The 13,793-nt window shown below is 45.3% G+C and overlaps 1 pseudogene; it reads left to right on the forward strand.

Annotated features, from left to right (window-relative positions):
• Positions 1-1,973: 1,973 nt before the first annotated feature.
• On the forward strand, positions 1,974-13,374 carry LOC136187376 (uncharacterized; annotated as a pseudogene).
• Positions 13,375-13,793: the final 419 nt, after the last annotated feature.

Here is a 13,793-nt window from a genome sequence, read left to right on the forward strand (position 1 = left end):
TCTCACATCAAGATCTATTTTGTGGGATAATTGCGTGGGTCTTTCGGTTGACAACGCTTCGGTTAATATGGGAAAACACAATAGTCTTCTTACCAGAGCGAAAGAAAAGAATTCTTCTATTTACATGGGATGCCCATGTCACATACTTCATAACACCGCTCAAAAGGCTGCTCGCGGTTTTAGAAATGTGAGAGAATAATATTAGGTACAATTTAATTGTGGATTTTAGATTACTTGTTTTGATGTAAACGACGTAATGATTGATCTTTTCTATTACTTTGATAAAAGCACTAAAAGAAAGGCCGAGCTTGCAGGTACGTATCCCAACTTTTCGTATGTATTCCCTAGTATCATTTTCTTTGTTGCAGAATTTGCTGACTTCTGTGGTGTAGAATTTAGAAAGGCTATTCATCACATTAACATTAGGTGGTTAAGCTTAAAGAAAACTGTGGCAAGAGCTCTTCATCAGTATCAGCCATTGCGAAGTTATTTTCTTTCAAAGGCAAAGTTTTAGTACACTTTTACAGCATGAGGTTTTAAATCTTTGTAACTCAGGACGAACGGTCGACAAGGTTTAAAAGACTTCAAAACTGCTTTGGCGATCCCTTGACCGAAGTATACTTACTCTTTTACGTCCACGCCCTGTCGCTGTTCAACGAATACAACTGCTTTCTACAAGTTGAAGACCCAATTGTTGCGTTGCTTTGTAAACACGTAAGTTGAAAAATACCTAAATTAGTTTTAACTCTTAATTTACTTGGACAGATTCACCAATTTTTAACACTGCTAATGTCAAAAATTTTGCCTGCAAGGCATACTGTGGGTAGAAGTTTGTGTGAAATTCAATACAAGAATAGATTAGTTCAATTCGAAGGTAAACGAAGCTTCCCACTTGTCCTACTTAGCTAATAAGACTGTCACTTAAATTAAAGATTGCCGTCTCTCTATCGGAATTACCACGCAAGAAAAAATATCGAAGCTTGTTGATGACGGAATCGTTTCTCCACAAAATGCAGAGCAGTTTTACAATGCTGCCAGATCATTTTACGAGGTAGCGATTGACTACGGATTGTCACATTTGCCTCACAATGACGAAGTTCTCCGAAACGCTGTATTTGCTGATTTTTCTAATCGTCTTGAATCAGACGAAAAGCAAGTAATGTACTTTGTTAAAAGGCAAGTAAGAAATAAATTAGTTGAACTCCTAGCTATGTCATTTTATGTCAAGGTTTACCACTCTTTTGCCCTTTGCTTCGCCGGCAGAACAAGTTAGAATATCTGAAGAGCTCTCGGCTTACCAGAGGCTAGATGACAGCTTTATTCCTCCGGCTGTTCTTAGCTCTGCAAAGGTAGGCGAAGAAGATGCTTCACGTTATCGATCGGACGTTATTTGGAACTACTTGGCTACAGTCAAAAGACCTGACGGTCGCAAGGCATTTCCTAGGCTTTCTGCTGTTGCAAAATTAGTTCTGGTGCTGCCACACTCAAACGCAGGCGAAGAAAGAGTCTTTTCTCTTGTAAGAAAAAACAAAACTCCGTTTAGGGCCAATCTTAGTGTAGAGGGTACTTTACCCAACTTACTAGCAATAAAACTTGCTACTGAAGTGCCTTGCCATAAATTTGAGCCTCCTGAGGCTTTAATAGAAAAGTCCAAAAAGGTGACATGGGACTATAACAAGAAGCACAGAAAATAAACCGTTATGTAAAATTATTTTGTGCGCAACACCAGCAATAAAAAAAAAGCAGAGTTTTAGGTAGGCGTGGTTTATTTAAAAATGTGGGCGTGGTCAAAAAATTTTACGCGCGCGCAAGCGCGCGCATTCCCCTGCTCTATCTCACGCATGCCTCTTAGCGATCCTTGGCATGTCTGCGAACGGCGGGATTACCCTACCCTTAGGACTCTCTTGGAGGCACTGAGGGAGAAAGGAGTATTCCCCGGAGGTCGGTCGACGCTGTCTCTCCTTTTGAAAAATATGGGCTTCAAGTCTTGCCGTAGAAACGATAAAGTATATGTCTACGAAATAAGAGAAATTGTTAATCAACGTCATAAATTTCTGCGGTCAGTAAAGAAGTATCGACGAGAAGGGCCACCTCTTGTGTACCTTGAAACCTGGACCAATGCACATATTGCCCCGGAGAGAATCTTGTTAGACGAATCAGGAAAGGGTGGTTGGAAACGTCCATCGGGGCGAGGACAGAGACTTATTATTCTCCATGCTGGTAATCTCTATTTCATACATGGATATAATGATCATTCTGAATTACTTTCTTCAGGTTTGAAGGACGGGTGGATTCCAAATTGTTCGCTGGTGTTTCGATCACAAAAAATAGTGGTGATTACCACGACGAGATGAACTCAACTCACTTCAATGACTGGTTCGAAGTAAAGCTCATCCCCAACTGCCCACCAAACTCTGTCATTATTATGGACAATGCACCATACCACAATTCAGTGATTGAAAAAGTGCCAACAAAATTATCTCGGAAGAATGTGATGCAGGACTGGCTGTCTGCACACTTTATTGACTGGGACTCAAGAGATCTAAAGAAAGATTTATTCGAAAAAATGAAAAAAGCCCAACCAATAAAAAAATTCGTTACGAACGAAATTGCTCGTCGCCACGGTCACGCCGTTCTAAGAAGCCCAGTAGCACTGCGAACTTAATCCAATCGAGCTGGCTTGGTCTCAGGTTAAGGGGTATCTACGAAGGCACAATACGACGTTCAAGCTGGCTGATTTGGAACAGCTGGTGCCTGCAAGCTTCGCCGCCGCTCTACCGGCTATGTGGGAAGCATTTTGCCAGCATACGGAAAGCGAAGAACGATTCTGGGTTGCTGACTCAAGGAAGAAGCGGTTGAGGACTTCGTTGTTCACCTTAACGTCGACGACGACGAAACCGACTCCGAAGGCGAAGAGGAGCCAACAGGCTTACCTGAGAGCGATAGCGATAGTTCCGAAGACGAACGCGACGAGAACGACGAGCAGTTGTTGATCCGAGATCGAGTTGCAGAAACGTCATAAGTAACTGAGTTCAACTAATGACATGATTAGATCTCGTTCACTCACGCCTTTGATGCGCACGGTACGCTATATCACTGCGTCCGTCGTATATACAGTATCAATTTCCGACGCAAACAGCGCGAATGCTTAGACATTCTTTTTGGCGTGGCTTTGGATTCAAGTCATCCTGGACTTTTATCTCTCGGTCTAGATCGCGTTCTCGTTGAGTACGATTTACCCAACAGTTCGACCGATGACTTGCGACTGCTCAGCTCGGATCGGATCGAGCAGAGTGACGTGCCTTCGTGCCTGGCTTGGTATCCGGCCGTAACGAAGGAGAGCTTCCTTGTCACTGCAAGCGATCAGGCACGAAATTCTCGTTCGAGTGTATAGGCACTTTTTTTGAGAGTTTTATTTATCTCAGTTTAAATTCAAGTTGTATAATTCGACGACGAAGATGTGCCGAAAGACGGTGCTCGGGCCGACGTATGGAACACCTGCTTACGCTACGTGGGCGTTTTGCATACAACGCGCTGCACGCGTGCATGAACTTCCGCATTCTTGATCGATTGTTGCGCGAGACGAAGCGACTCATCGATGACGTCGTCGACGAAATTCATTTCAATTGAAGAAGGAAGCATCCATAGCCGCCGTCAAGGGAACCCCGAAACGACAGAGGGCACCTTCCGGTGGCCTGAAGTTGGAGTTCATTCACGGGTAACGTACAGGTACCGTGGATATGGTTGCCGTAGCAATCTCTTCTATTTGTCTACGGGAGAGATTGTCTATCATGTGGCCGCTGTGGGCATTGTGTACAGCAAGGATTCCCCATTCGCAGAGTTACTGTCTGTACTCGGCTCATACTGACGACATTCTCTGCCTATCGCTACATCCTGCTCAAGATCTAGTAGCAACTGGCCAAGTGAAAAAGATATCGATAGATACAAATTTGTTTATTTTATCTGCCTATTGTTTATAGATTCGAAGAGATCCTCGGCCAAATCATGAACAAGAGCCATCATGATGCAACTGAAAAAATATTTTATCTATGGTTCACGTAAATACCCGGCACGTGACTGAATCCCGGGCGGCGAAATGACTGAATTTTCTCTTTCAGTCGGCGTCGTCGTCCGTACGACATCGTCGAAATCGCCACGGAACGTTCACGCCGGTCGGTGCACCGACCCAATGGGGCTCCCCAGTGGGAGGCGCAGCCCTTGGATCGCTTCCAGAAGACGCCGGCGAGCGGCGAGTTGCGCTCTGCGCGCGTCGAAATTGGAGAGAGACGGAAGCAAAGCGCACGCGATTACAGAGTTCGCGACATGGAGGGATGCCCTCCGCATTCCCGTTCATTTCGGCGCAGAACGCTTTAAAAGGAGATTCGCGTGGTAGTGGTAGTCGGACAGCTTGTCGAGAAACGAACGCGATTCCAGGATGAACGTGGGCAGAACGACTTTGGATAGATCCATTCCAGGTCGCAACACACACATTTGTTGAAGAGAGGAAGCAACGCTGATTCAAAAACAATGTACTTTTGCTCTTTCTGAAATGGCCTAGAATTATCACTTAATGAAGTGCCAGATAAAGGAATACGTAATTGTCTCACGCGGCATTTTCTCTAGTGGGCTCAGCATCATCTGCCGTTTCGAAGTCAGACTGATCGGTGCCCTCATCGTCTGTCTGAGCTGAGACGACGCTGTCAACTTCCCTTTCATCCTTGAGGAGGAAAGACGGTGGAGGAGCATCAAGGAGATTGTACTGGCAGCCAATCGAAGCGAATTGGGGGCCAACGTCTGTCTGAATTTCTGGGGAAGGAGTTCATGAATACTTTGGGGAGTGAATCATTTGTACCTTTGGTACACAAGAGAGGTTGTGGCACTACCGCGCGCTATTACAACGTCCCTTTTTAAAAGTCGTTTTGCCGAAAAACTGTAAGTCGTACCGACACTCTTTGTCTGTCGTTTCTGTGCATTTGTACTGTACACATGAATGCACCGTGCCAGTTTGAAGCCGATGACGGCTACCGTCTTCGAAATTCGCTCCTCCACTTACTTCCGCTTCTGTCGTTTTGGCCTTACAGCGAAAACGACCAAAGTACTGTTCATTGTCGTTGGCATAGACATAGTAACCCTGCCTAATTTTGAGGCACCCTCCTTGCCGCTTAGTTTTGCTGAAATAGTGCATTGTAGGCAATGGCTGGGAACATGGACATAAGACAGCGCCATCACGTCGTCCTGTACCAGATTTTTGAAGAAATCGACTACACCGTTCCCGAATTTTCCGTTTTGCACGTCCGACTGCATAGGTGCCGCATTGCCCTGCTGACAGAAGAGGGAGACGAAGATCCTCCTATTGATGCATTTATAAATTCGTCTAAACTGCACGACTGGATGCTGCCCGATATAATTATTCCTGTTGAAAGCTGCGATATTCCGGTATTATTGGCCATACCTTGGCTTGTGTATCTCTACATCTCCATGTTGGTGTGATTTTAGAAGCGCAACGTACAATCCCTCCCATTTCGCTCCCCTGCTCCAATTTTTGGCGACCACGTACCTGTCATTTGGACATGGGCGACTGAAGATGTTGCCTATCCAACCAACAGCGAACTATCTCAAAACGATGGGGCAGCTATCACTGACGGTGAGCACGAAATATCCGATTCTGACACGCGAGAGTTTGACAGGCGACAAGACGATGCTCGAGCCCCAGAGAATGATCAACAAGATCTTGATGACGTCGACGACGTACTTTCTTCTGTGGCATTTTAATGCTTGGGGAGCACAAGACAGCAGATACATCAGGATTCCCTGGAGAGAGCCCTCGAACAGATTCGATTAGGCAGAGGCGTTGCAGTCCGACTTACTCCCGAGCCAGACAACGAAGAAGATGCAGATGCAATCTGCTTCGAAATCGACATTGACGGACACTGGCGCCGAATTGGTTATGTGGCTCGAGAGTTGACAGGGTACGTTCACAACGCTATGAGAAACAACCGTATTCAGTCACTGTCTATAAAATGGATCAAATACCGCTTTTGGCCGGCTTCCGGGTTTGGATTTTATGCCTCAATTCTCATCTCTAAACGTGGACGATGGGATTACCAAGTCGTGTCTAAGGCGAGCTATTAAGCGGATGAAGATGTTGACTGGCTACTCTTAATCAGTTCTTTGATTTCCAGTGCGCATTTGCAGTAAGCCTAAAGATGTCAGCGATTTCGATTGATTGAATTTCGCGCGAGATTGTAAGCACTCTGCAGGGACTAGACGCGCCCGCAGATAAGGAAAGTTATTTCCAGGCTTTCGCAGTGGCCAAACTGCCCCGTTCGAAACTCAGCATAGCCGAAAACGCGTTGGAGAACGTCAACTGCTTCGTAATAGAACGGTCTGCCATCCACTGCGATATTCGCCATGACTTTGAACGGGACTCGTGACAGTAATTACGTCTTCTTCATTTAGAGAGTGCTAAGTAAGTTATGCTAACCCGTGGTCATGTGCCGAAGGGGGTCGATGACGTACGCAAGTGGTACCAGACCCTACGAGAAGTGAGGCGGGACCGCGCCTATACACCTCGCGCGCTAGCTACCAAATACGAACAGCCTCCGGCTCGTAAGGGTCTGTATTGCAAGGCTACGCGAGCGGTAAGATAGGTATTTTTATCTTTGTTGAAATCTGATTGCAATTCAGGTTAAAACCGTAACTGTGCGCCTTTAAGATAAAGCAATTCTAGCCTCTATCGAATGACGAAAACTTTGCTTGCATCGATTCCATTTAAAGAGAAGTTTGCTCCAGACTATTAAAAAGTTTGCTCTCATCGTTTAAACGACTTGAAACACAACATGTGCAGTAATTCAGTACGGCTAAAGCTATTTTGATTTTTTAAGAGATTGCCTTGTGAGAAAGAAGTGGGAAGAGGAAGCCGAATATGGAATATTGTAGGTGGCATGTTTATAGAAAAAATTAATTCTGAAATTTTGTTAGGCTAGAAAAATGCATTTTTATTTTTGTTATAAATCAAGCATTTTATGCTAAAAACCTGTGATTGCAGCAAAGTTATTTTTCGATCGAAGGGATTTTCGATCAATAATTTTTTCGGTAATAATCCTTGAATCGTCATGGCGTTCGTTGCAGACCTATACATCAGCAATTGCGCGGCACAAAAATTTGTTGCGGTTCCTCAGTGGCAATCGTCGTTTTTCTTCGTGTTGCTAGTTTTTACATGCACGCGGTCTTTGTTAGGTTAATTAATCAATGAAAAGAACAAGTGCGTCTTAACATGCATTCTTAATAGAAAGGTTTGATAATGCGTGTCATTTGTTAATTTTTTCTGCGTATTTGCTTATTTGAAGTTAATTGCAAATCAAAGGCAATATATCAGTTTTTCAAGTGGATTGATAATCAGAGGACATGTGCGTTTTTTCAAGTTGATTGGAAATCAGCGGAAATTCATTGAGTTCACGGCGTCATCCATATTAGAATTTATAGAGATACAGGTAGTCAAGCATGACATCCAATCTTCATTCGAAACGCTCACTTGATCAGCTGCTTTAATTGTCTACATATACGCTCCTCGTCTTCTGAGTATTTTGCATGCACTTGTTTTGCCACCTTCTCAAAGAAAGTATGGAAGTGGCAGCGACGAAACCGTATGCCAAAATCTTGCAAGTGAACGAGGTGCTCTTTTCTATGAAGCGTGATCAGCGCCATTATTCGTGTGCCATGCGAGTGTTATGTTTAACATACCCGACACCCGAGGGAACCGCGATAATCGCCCGAGCGAAGCGAGGGTCAATTAATAAGGTTTCCCGAGGTTGGAGGGTCCGATAAATCCCATATAGCCCGAGTTTTCCCCATGTAATTACCTACTTATACGGTTGGCGTCTATTTGGGTGTTTTGGTGAGCTGGGCTGCTAATGAGACAACCCACTTCCCTTGCTTGATTGACACGCGCTAATCATCCAATTTCGCACGAGCTGCCCCCTTGCATGATTGATATGCGTTATCAAATTTTCGCCCGAATGATTGATAGATTGATGCGTAGGTAAATTTAGAAGTGTTGCGCGGATTCTAGGTAGTTCACCGCGTCTTGCTAATGGAGGAACAACTCCCAGACGACGAGGACGACTTTCAACCTCCAAAGAAGAAGCACAAGCATCGCTACCAGGCGCTGGCTGAGAACTCTAACGAAGCGAAAAGAGCACAGAGAAGATTCGATTCGCCCGTCTCCGGCGAGGAGTTGGGCAAGGCTCCGGAAAGGTCTATTTTAGGCAATACAGGGAAAACGACGAATTGGGCACAAAAGGTCTTCGTGGAATGGCTCGGAGCCAGAAACAAGCGCGCGCTTGATCGGAACGGCTCCTCGTCGACCGAAATAGGCAAGTGGTACTTGCTGGATGCGGGTTATGATGAAGAACTGTGCAAACGGATTTCGTTATTCTTGCTGGAAGCGCACAGGAAAGACGGAGAAAAGATTCTCCCGCCGCCACTCTTCACTCCCTACCTTGCGGTTTGCAGCACGCCGCCCGACTTCGCGCAACCAGTGAAATCGTATACGTACGTGGAGTTTGACTCTAAAAACAATCAAGGCGGAAGAGCCCACTTGAAGTGGCAAACAAGCGAGTAGTACAGCAAGCCCTACCCGAACAAGATGAAAGATTCTACTGCTTCCTGCTCGATGAATATCTGAATCTGAAGCGCCTACCCGACGACGCAAGAGACGCATTTTACATGAAGCTTTTTCCTAAAAAGCCATCGGCCGCAGGCGCTCCTTGGTTCTATAGTAAATATGTTGTAGGAAGAATGCATTTGGAGAGATGGGGAAGATGTGCGCCGAAATCGGAATTACCGGAGAGCAATCACAGCCTACGTGACTCCTGCGCAACGAAAATGTTCTCCCGAGGGGTTCCATAAAGTTAGTCAGACAGCGCACGTCAGACAGCGCACGGGGCATCGCTCCGTGGCAGCGCTCCGAATGTACAAAAGGCCGTCTAAAGAGCAATTACGAAGCGTATCCAAAGCGATTAGCGACACCTGCCAGCGGCGGAGGAATACGGACAGTCGAGTACCGAAAAGGCTGTCGAAAGGAAGCGAAATAGCGCTTATTCAAGCGTCAATCAAATCTTTCTCCGGCGTAGAGAACTGCCCGGGGAATATCTTCAATCTTGATACTGCAGTAGTATGCCTGTCCTGTACGGCTTTCTTGAATGCTCTGCAATAGATTCATTGGTCCTGAACTTAGGGCCTATACCATGGCATATATACAGCCTAGATTCAGGGCAGGGGGTCATTCGCTACCGCGCGTTAGAGCCACACCCAACTAAATAAACAGCGTTTCCTTCTAACGACGACTTCTTTTCGGCTTCTTAGCAATGAACATATGCATCTTACGTAGGTTGCTTTCATCCCCGAGATTTGGATGAGCACTCGCAGTGTCATTTCCGAGATCCCAGTCGCGACATTTTAGGTGTCCGTTACGGTGGCCCTGGAGTGCCATTATCTTGCCTAGAACAACTTGACATTATACTTTAAACGAGATGGAGTTTGGGTATCTTGACATTGAACAAGATGGGGTTTGGGCATCTTGACATTGAACAAGATGGACTTAGGCATCTTGACATTGAACAAGATGGACTTAGGCATCTTTACATTGAACAAGATGGGACTTAGGCATCTTGACATTGAACAAGATGGGGTTTAGGCATCTTGACATTGAACAAGATGGACTTAGGCATCTTTACATTGAACAAGATGGACTTGGCCATTCCACTTAAACGATACCCGATGCGTTTTCGACAATTTGTTTCTTTTATTGTAAACACCTCGCATTCAACTGTGAACTCTCAAATCATGCTTAATAATCATAAAAGCGCTTCGAACACCGCGCAAAATGATTAATCGCTATAGTAGTCCAGAAAACTTCGACGTCGGCGAGTGGAAAAGCTTCTTCAATCATCAATCAATCGTCGTCGACGTCATGGTGCTCGTCACCCGGCATCTCACTGGCAATGACTTCAGACATTGCCTCTGCAGTTGGCCGATTGACGCTGTTTATTGAAAAGCATGGGCTGCAGACCTCCATGCACCACTGAGGCAAGTCCGCAAGTGGAGGCCCCAGTGGGCGCAGGCCTCCGCAGCCCATAACTCTTCCCATGATTTCCGCGTCATTTATGCCACCGTAGATGCCCAAACTGTTGTTGTTGTTGTTGTTTGTTGTTGTTGTTGTTGTTGTTGTTGTTGTTGTCGTTGTTGGCCAATGCTTTCTCGTTCAATGTCAAGATGCCTAAACCCCATCTCGTTCAATGTCAAGATGCCTGAACTCCATCTTGTTCAATGTCAAGATGCCTAAACCCCATCTTGTTCAATGTCAAGATGCCTAAGTCCATCTTGTTCAATGTAAAGATGCCTAAGTCCATCTTGTTCAATGTCAAGATGCCCAAACCCCATCTTGTTCAATGTCAAGATGCCTAAACCCCATCTTGTTCAATGTCAAGATGCCTAAGTCCATCTTGTTCAATGTAAAGATGCCTAAGTCCATCTTGTTCAATGTCAAGATGCCCAAACCCCATCTTGTTCAATGTCAAGATGCCCAAACCCCATCTTGTTCAATGTCAAGATACCCAAACTCCATCTCGTTTAAAGTATAATGTCAAGTTGTTCTAGGCAAGATACTGGCACTCCAGGGCCACCGTAGTCCGTAGCTCTTCTACACTTTTTAGTTTCGCGGACTTTTAGGCTAAACGCATGCGCTAGTGACATAAATGCTTGAGCACAACTTGTGTCCGCTTGCTGCGATCTCTCCTGCTAAGATATTCCAATGCTAAGTTCCTGCAGACAATAGTAATGGCTGCTTCTAAGAAGACCTATCACACCGTGCCTTGTTTCAATGTTATTCATCTCTGCCCTACTAGAATTCGCTGTAGGATTATAGAAAAAGACCTAACTGCATGATTTTTTGGCTTGACTTCCGACTTCACTTCCGAGTAAAAGAATTCCCTCTGAACTCTGCCTGCGTGTCTGTAGCCGAATCATAGTAGCCTGTCCGTGTAATTTAAACCCTTAGCTCTCAATATAAGAACGAAAATTAATGGTTCTGCACTGTAAGAATGAATCTGATAAAGAAAGACTTCAACTCTAAAAAGAAGCTGAAATTCGTACATGAACAAAGGAAAGCTTCGACCATTTGACCTTCAAACGCGCGCGCGGTCAAATCTCCTTAGCCTGAGACGCGTAGTGAATAAAAATGATGTAGCGCAACTTTGGCTTGTTGCGTATAAGCGATGGAAAGAAAAAAAGATATGCTAGTAAAGGAAAGGACGGAGTTTAAGCCAACTTCGGACGACGTAACGCGCGGTAGCGAATGACCCCCTGGATTCAGGGGGTTGCGCTAGCGCGCGTTTCAACCACGCCTTCGTCCGAAAAGTCGTCTAATTTGCATAAAGTGTGCCTATTTTTGTCACAAACCCATCCTTTTTAAGTAAAATAAATGCTCTGACGCGTTATCAGGCGCCAAATCACGCGTAGTCATTTGGCAGAGGTTGCGAAAGAATTTCGCTTGTATCACGAAATTTTCCAAGGAAGTTAGTCTGCTGATTCTTCATTGGTACGCAGTATAGTCTTGCTTTCACGTATCAGAGTTGGTGCACCCTCTTTTTTGGCCTGTTTCCGGTAGAAAATGTCAATGCAACATCCGCCTCGTTATCGTGATGATTTGTCTAAAAGGAAGCACAGGTTTCTGTCGCCATCTCAAAACACGCCGAAAGGAAAAGTCGACAACGTTCGGGAGAAGCAGAAATAGTCGATCGAGGGCCTTATCCGTCGTCCAGCCGCCGCCTCTTTGACGATGGGGAACCCGCGACTCAGCAGGATAGACCAGGGTGGACGCACGAGGAAGACATGCGTCTCCTCGCAACAGTCAGCGAATTAACACCAAATTGTTAGCCGAAAGACAGCAGAAGAGAACGACTCTGGGTCAAAATAGCCGAGGAAATGGACGAAGATAATGCGTCTCGACCTTGCACAGGTTCAGTTCGTAACCAGATGCATTTCCTCTTTCATTCGCAGTTCTATACTAGCAATGGCGTGTCTGAGTGGAGCAGGACGAAAATGTATTTCTCAATTTACCTCACCAGCGGCAGCCCTTCGAAGCATGAGGATATCGATTCTTTCAGAAACATCTGTAGCCACCACACAAACGGAATTCAAAACTGTTGACTCTGAAGTTCAAACAGACAATAGAAACATTTTGCAATGCGCCTTTGACTCTATCACGTTAGAAGATAAGGTAATCGTGACGACACCAAAGCCATTTCATCGTAAATGCAAAAGTAATTTCTGTAGCTAGCATTTATGGATGAAGCGTTTTCCAGTCTTTTGGAGTCTCTTGGTGTTACACAGGGTGCTCCAGATTTTGTATCGCTGTCCCTGCACGGCATGCAAAATCTTGAGCAGACACAACGGTCAAATGCCCTGTACGGATTTGCAAAATGCGTCGGACGCAAGGATGAAACGTTACGTATGCCGCTAGACAGAATGCCGTTCGGACTCATTGAGTACGAGATTAACTTTTTTACTGCCAGTCATCGATCTACGGCAGCCATTTTCTACAGCAATTTCTGCAATATGAATTTGAATCTTTTTAGGTTCCTTACTGCCCAAATGACTACTTCGAATGGTGTGAGACGATGTACCATCACTTCGGCTCTCGAAGGCATTGCCTACATCGTGGACCAGGATGGGAAATTGAGCCCCAATTACCTCAATCGGATATGACTCCAAGTCGGTTAAGCCAATGACCATTACAAAGACTTATAAAAGGTGCGTCTTATTCGAATCTTTTTTATGACCGTAATCTCTATTTCTTCTAAAGAAATTATGACAATCGCCAAAAGGGGCAGTAAAAGAAAGCGGAGTGACAAGGCCGTTCGAGAAGATCAGTGGATGCAGACTGACTTGGAGACATCGCTAGAGGAGTTCAATAAATTAGTGGCACAGCTGGAGTTGGTTCTTGATAAACAACTCACAGCAGAAGTCGATCTAAAGCCTACTTTCGGAGAGGTGTCACTATACAATGAAAAATTCATACTGATTAGTTATGTGAAGATTCGCGAATGTGGTCCAAAAGAGGTTGAAGGAGCAACTCGTCTTTTGAGAACACCCGCTTCTCACTGCCTCGTTTTTATGATTAGCCAAGAGGAGAGGACACGTAAGCCATACGCACTGCCCGTACAGATGTTGCCATGCAGAGGCATTTCGGACGGGCTGATGCGCAGACTGGCGGATCGCGTCAAGGTAAGAATGGTGACCCTTGGCGTCGATGTATGCGGTGAGTGATATACAAACTTCGCAATTTGGTTCCACTTCTCTTCGTAGGTTTAGTCACTGACGGAGAGTTTAACAGTTTAAGGAGTCGCGGTTCAACACGGCCGACAAGCGTTCTACGACCAGTACCTCGTTCAACACCACCGAAAACCCAGTGTCCGTTGCACCACATTTTTCCGATTGTACTTGCGTCTTCCAAAATGCGACTCATCAATTTCGACTTCAACGCCCACGCCGCCAATTTGCTAGGGTAATAAATTAGCCAATCAATAAGAATTAACTATTTATGTCCCCGTATGATTTATGGACTCACTTGAGGGTGTCGAATGAAGCATTCGGCGCAGACATCCCGGAAGAAATTGTACCAACCTATGGCCGTCTTCTCCTCAATATCCACGTCTTTCGCCGCGTCGCCCACGGGGATCTTCCTTGACCAAATATGCATCAGTCGGACGATCTGCTCAAGACTGAGGTGA

Source organism: Oscarella lobularis, chromosome 5 (assembly GCF_947507565.1).
Source record: "Oscarella lobularis chromosome 5, ooOscLobu1.1, whole genome shotgun sequence".
Lineage (NCBI taxonomy): Eukaryota > Metazoa > Porifera > Homoscleromorpha > Homosclerophorida > Oscarellidae > Oscarella > Oscarella lobularis.